This window comes from Bidens hawaiensis, unplaced genomic scaffold, assembly GCF_021521415.1.
Source record: "Bidens hawaiensis isolate Kalapana, Puna unplaced genomic scaffold, B.hawaiensis_p1.1 tig00019696_1, whole genome shotgun sequence".
Lineage (NCBI taxonomy): Eukaryota > Viridiplantae > Streptophyta > Magnoliopsida > Asterales > Asteraceae > Bidens > Bidens hawaiensis.
In genome coordinates this window covers 283,817-290,443 of record NW_027492994.1, presented here as the reverse complement: position 1 = coordinate 290,443, position 6,627 = coordinate 283,817, and the positions used below count along the sequence as shown (strand labels likewise).

At 34.5% G+C, this 6,627-nt stretch overlaps 1 pseudogene; it reads right to left on the bottom strand.

Moving 5' to 3' along the window:
- Positions 1–208: 208 nt before the first annotated feature.
- LOC143559089 (ferredoxin, root R-B1 pseudogene) lies at positions 209–864 on the bottom strand (annotated as a pseudogene).
- Positions 865–6,627: the final 5,763 nt, after the last annotated feature.

Here is a 6,627-nt window from a genome sequence, read left to right as displayed (position 1 = left end):
CCCGGGCCAACACATTACATTTAAACCCCTGGTTCTTAGGATTTTTTCGATGAAACCAAAAGACCAGCCTACAAAATATGGTAAATATCAGAACACACTAGGATTTATTCTATTTTATTTTAATTTCATTTTAATCAAATAAAATGAACTAAAAAAAATAAACTACATGTAGAACTTATTACTACCAACAGAAAGAAATCCAACAGAAAACTAGCATTCTACCATTCCCACAACCCAAAACAAATCCAACTCTAAACCAACAAAGTTCCAAATCATTTCACAAAATTCAAATAACAAAACATGTCTTCAAAACACATCAAACTCAGTAAAGATCACCTTCTTTATGAGTGTGAATAACACAATCAGAAGTCGGGTACGAAACGCAAGTCAACAGGTAACCCTCTTTCATTTGATTGTCATCAAGAAACGACCCGTCTGACTGGTCAACACCACCCGAAGCTATCTTTCCCGCACATGTCGAGTACGCACCCGCCCTGCAAGAATAAGGGAGCTCGACTCCCGTACTCTCAGCTGAATCAAGAATGTAACAATCATCAGGAGCGTCAAACTCGTTTTCCTCACCCTCGGGCCCCACAAGTTTGACTTTGTAGGTAGCCATGACCATGAGGGTTGTCCTGAATGATGATCCAGACTTTAAGCCGAAGGCTTTTGAGATGCTTTTGACTGATGGAAGTGTAGATGGGTATTTTACAAAAGTGTTGACCATGGTTTGGGGGGCGGTTTTGACCATGGCTTGGGGTGTCGTTCTGACCATGGTCTGGGAAGGGAGCGAGATGGACGACATGCTAACCTGGATACAAATGCCAAAAAAAAAATAAGATGATATCGAGACATAATTGGGCAAGATGTAAGCATTTTAAAAGTGACACTGAACTATAAAAAACAGATAATAGATTGTAGCAAAATGGGCTGCAGGATATAGTGTTTGGACATTGTTCCGTTGTTTGAAGTTGGAACAATCCTATAATCAAAAGCCTGAGTGTTTGATATTTGATTATTTAATACAAATAAAGGTAAATCACCTAAAAACTAAAAAGGCCATATTTTGTGAGAAAAGGGAGAAATTGTGTAACAGGAGTAAAAGTCTATCATATTTGGTTAAAAGATAGAACAAAAACAATATATAAGTTTACGCTTAAATAATCAAGTAAGCCCAAAAGAAAGTATGATCCAAAGTTAATAAGACCTGAGTAATCAGGATAATAATCAAAAGCAAAATCTGTTTATCCAAATATTAAAAAAAGTGGTTATTGCTCAACTTCATGCCATAAAACACTATCAGCATAATAATTTGGAGTTCAAAAGCCAAATATAACATATTTTTTGCTAAAAGGTGATTATGTTATCCCAACTAAAGAGGGTTCTTCATGGCATCAAGAATGAACCAAACTCAATGAAAATAAACAAACACACATAGCAGCACTTTTAAACCTTTTAAAAACCATACAGCTAGCCAACATATGGTGATGTAAATAATTGATAAAATTGTGCACTAATTCATTTTCAGGAAATCCAGAGTGAAGAGACAGACCATAGGCTCAAAGAAGTCCTACGCGCAGTCTGTAATTGTGTATAATTACCCAATTGAAAAGGAATGAATAGTTTAGTCTAGTTGTAAACAGCGTTGTAGACCTCACTAGGCGTAGTTGAGCGGTGGGGCAAAGACTAGCAACTAATCAGAATTAATAGGGATTAATCGAATTGGATTTTTATATGTAATTTTTCAAATATACCAAATTTTATACATAAAATTTCATTTTTGACCGATTCAACGAATCAGTGATTAATTGGCGACTAGTCGGCGGGGTCCCCGCCTAATCGCTAGTTGGTGCTGCCGATTACTCGCTATTTGGTCAAAATCGGTTAAAATTGAAAATTTTATAATAAATTTTGGTGTATATACAAATATACATGTAAATTTGAAAAATTACAGATAAATTCCATTCTGATTAATCCCTATTAATTGCTAGCCCTACCCCACCACACCACCGGACTAGCGCCTAGCGAGTTCTACAACCAGCCATTGTACTTGGTAAAATGGATAAAGAATGACCAGTATGTGAAACTGAACATTATTATTATTATTATTATTATTATTATACACGCAAACCCTAGATGACAACTCCAATTAAATACACCAGAAATTTCTGATTTGGCAGACCAAACGCATCATCAGATTAATTTGTTTTGCAATTGATTTCACAATCGCATGCATGTAATGTAATGTAAGCTTCTATCGCAACAAAAAACTTGCCCAACTTTTAAAAAAACAAGTTGCAGTTAGCTACACATGATTCCAACACAGATCTATTTGATTGATAATAGTATCGATTGAGAAGACGTAGCGTGACAGAATGAGATGAAAGTAAAGGATTTGAATGAAATGAAGCGGAGTAATCGAGGGTTAAGCAAGCTGGATTTGGAGACTGAAGGAGGGTTTATTTATATATATATATATATATATATATATAGTGGGGGTGGTGGCGCTTGGAACCTGTTGAGAGACGAGACGTACATTACTACTTTCACGTGATTTCAACTAAAAGGAGAAAAAATAAATAATAATAATAATAATAATATTTATAATAAGTTGTGTTAAATTGCACGTCGGTGTAGAGTTTGTGTTAAGAAACAGATCAATTTTCAGTAAAGTAGTAGACACCACGCCGGAGGTAGTTTGGAGTGGTGCAAATTTAATTTCGTTTATTTTTTCGTTATAATTTATAGACGGTTTGTAGTTCCTTTTGTATTTTGTAATTTATTTTCTTTTTGGGCCTCTTGCGGCTTGTAAGGGGAATCCTTTTTTTACGAAATTGGCCTTTCCGAAAGATAGTAGACAACCACGCCAATTGCTCCAATGGTACTTTCATAGCTTTCCATATAATAGATTGCGGGTAAGGTTCGAGTCTCGTCTGAAGCAATTTGTTGGTTGAGTCAAGGGGGTTATTTTTCAAGTTGTGGGTTTCTTAGACAACCAAAAAAAATTGTGTAATACATTAAACCTAGTTACATAAGAGAAGAGAAGAATAGGATAAATATTGGTAGCTTACTTTTCTGATAAATGGACGGGGTAAAAAACGATTTGATTTTTGTTAGGTAAAAGGATTTGATAAAACCATTATAAACTGTCGGTTACCTTTGGGTAAAGCACGTATATAAGTATATTACACTAAAAAATGTGTATGATTTCTAAAGGTGTTGTGCGAAACCACAACTCCATAAAAAGTTGTATTTGATTTATTTATTCAACTTATAATAGTATAGTGACTATTTAACTTACCGTATATTATTTTCAAATTTCCATTCCCGCAAAGTTGTCACTATTCATTTACATTATTGGTTGACTTTGTTGTGCTGCTACCTTGTTGGGTTGTATCTTTGTAGTTTAACAGCATTCTTAACCGATCTCTTATCCCCATTTCTATAATTACACTAAAAATACTATATTTTTCTCTTCTTTTTAATTAAATAATATTTTTTTTGTACTTTAATCATTATAGTTTTCTCTCTTCACCCTGTAATTTACAAAAAAAATCACTATCTTCCCCAAATTTACAAAAAATCACTACATTTTCTCTCTCCATCCTATAATTTACACTCATAACTACTCAAAACCTCACCCTATAATTTACATCTCCCCTCACAAAATTTTGGGAAACCCGATGAGAATGCTCTAATATACGATTAAATTTGTGCAAGTGGGAATGGTTGCCTTACTGATGTCAGCCTCCATTTGGATACCCTAGGTGGTGGTGTGGTGGCAGCAATGGTGCGGTAGTGTGTTTGGCTCACTGCTTCATCAATTGTACGTATGACTATGATGTGCACCTTTGTTCCATTTGGGAACACTCTGTGACAGCGGTGTGGTGGCGCCATGACGGTGTTTTGCAGCTGTAATGGTGTCATTTCCGGTCGTTTGTAACAAAGGAGTTTGTTGCTGCCTTATGTTGTTCTTGGTTTTATCGTTTAAATTTTCAGTCTAGGCTATGACGACACTCCGCTATTTAGCGTGACAACCTCTCTTGCGGCCATAGCGGAGTACTGAGCCACGAAGTGTCAGTTACTGATTTTGCTTAGAGTTTAGTTATATATTTTTCTTTTCATTTGTGATTAAAGTAGCATTCAGATTTTAAGATGTTAACGTATTTTTTTACCGTGTCTCAAACACAATGCAACGAGTAAGTTTTAAAAACTCGTTATGTTAAAATTGCATGCTTTTTATTTCAAATAAAATAATCTTGTTATCCACCATTAGTAGTCAAAATATGGCTTCTACAAATTAGTAAATTAATAAATTAATTCACTAAAATACAGTTTGAGAAAACTAAAACATGAATAAATTACATATTATACTAACAAATTACAAGTTTGCTGTCGCAAGTGTCTTATTGGGCCATTTTGCGGCACCGAATTGACCCGCAAATTGTGTTTTTGTTTTTTAGTTTAGTAATCATTAAAAACGTAACGAAGACCGACCGAACGCCAATTTTTTTTGTTCCGTTATTTAACGAACGTGACGGAAACCGACCGAATCCCGTAGACTCACCGTTTCAACGCCCGGGATCGACAACGGTTGGGTTTTACCAACGCTCGAGTCACCTCATTGGTCCACCTCAATTTTTATAGTTTTTTTGTTTTATATTTGGTTTTAATTCCGGTACAATAACGTACGTCATAGATCGAATTCGCATCGACTTAACGGCTCAACACCTGGGTTTTACCACCGTTAGAGTTTTACCGGCCTTTCCGGTGCAATGCGCTGGGTTAAAAACTAGTTTAAAATAATCAGTAGTTTGGCCTAGTATATGAACTTCAATTAAAAGATTATGAGTTCTAGTCTCTGTTAAAACATGATGAAAATATTAATCATTAAAGAAAAGATAATAATAAGATCACTTTTTTTTCTTTCAAACAAAATATAATAAGAGTATTGTTAAAGTACACTATACTAGTCGCTTTTTTTTTGTTGAAATTGAGTATTTCGATTTAAAGATTTTACAAAAACGGTAACCCACTTAAGAATATTTTCCATTAAAAGTAATATTATAAATATATAATACTTAAAAAAGGGATAAATAGTTACACCTTTTCAACGTTCTTGTGCTTATTATGTAATATATTTTAGATAGCTATCATTTTTGGAAAATCACCTCTCTTTAAACAAATGCAACACCTTATGTCCCATATGCAACATGGTGTCATAGATGGTGTTTCTAATTCAAGTATAATATTAAATCTATTACTATCTTTAAAAAAATAAGAATATTTTATTAATGACAAACCGAGTAACAATTTGATTTACCAGCATACGATCCTGGTTTCGAGCTATTTTGGTTTGTTTTCGGTTATTTCCGGTCCAAACTGAGATCTACACAACCAATGACTAGTAATAAGATGAGTTTTAACATAGTTTACGCTAGACATGTGGTCTTTAAGAACAAGAACTAAAAGAAGTAATTTTAATCTAATTCTTATAACTTCTTTTCTTTTTGGATAACTTTTTATCTTTTAGATTTTTTTAACTGAAGTATTTAAAAATTTAACTAAAGTTAGTATACGACAATAATGTATAATTAAAAAAGAACAAAACGTAAATGTAATTGAGTTTTGAGTAGACCAAAAAGAACTAACATGAGAGCTTTTAGAGCTATAGAAGGATGACTACATATGATTGATTGGCTCTTTCTCATGACTAATAGCTACTTCTCTATTCAATAAAGGCTGCCAAATAGCAATTGTTTTACACTGTTTAAATTTTATATTGCAAATGATTTGCCTGCTCAAACCATATCATTTTTTGTTGGTAATAAATTTTTGGGTTAATTAATCTCAGTTTCGAGTTGAAGTAAATCGTCAAGAAACAAAAACATAACACAGAAAATTTTGATTTAGGTTCAACTTAGAATGTACGATTCAGTTTTGAAACAAACACATTTAGAGGTGCACAAAACAACCGGGTCCGGACCCGACCCGGCGGTTCCTACCTGGAACCGGACCGGACTCTACCCTACGGGTATGGACCGGGTCTTGGGTTTCCCTCTGAAAGTGGAACCGGAACCAACCCGGACCCGGTGTAACCGGTTCCTTCAATACCCGGTCAAAACCCGGCTGTACCTTACCCGAAACCCGAAAAAAACCTGATGGAACCGAAACCCAGTCAAATACCCGACTATACCCGGAACCGGTTCCTACCCAGACCCGATTTTGACTTTTGTTGACTATACCCGGTTCCGGTTCCTGAGAATACCCAGTTTGTGCACCTCTAAAACACATCATGTTTGAGAAGCAAGGTCAACCTATTTTTTATTTCTTACACCATTTAGGTGATTAAATGTATATCATAACGCAATTTTAACGTATAAAAATCAAAATTGACGGTATTAGACAATAAATACTTAAGTTTTATTGTCTTAAGCCTGTTTGAATTGAAGTTTCAAAAATAGATAAAAAGTAACAGCCTGTTTCAAGTTGCAAACCATTGAAAATTTGAAAAAAAAGCTGTCCAACCAGAATTCTGGTGAGTCAGCAAGTTTCTATGATTTACAAAAATCTTGTAATTCTGGAGCAAGCTGATGAATGAATGAAACTCAAACAAACAAATAGAAG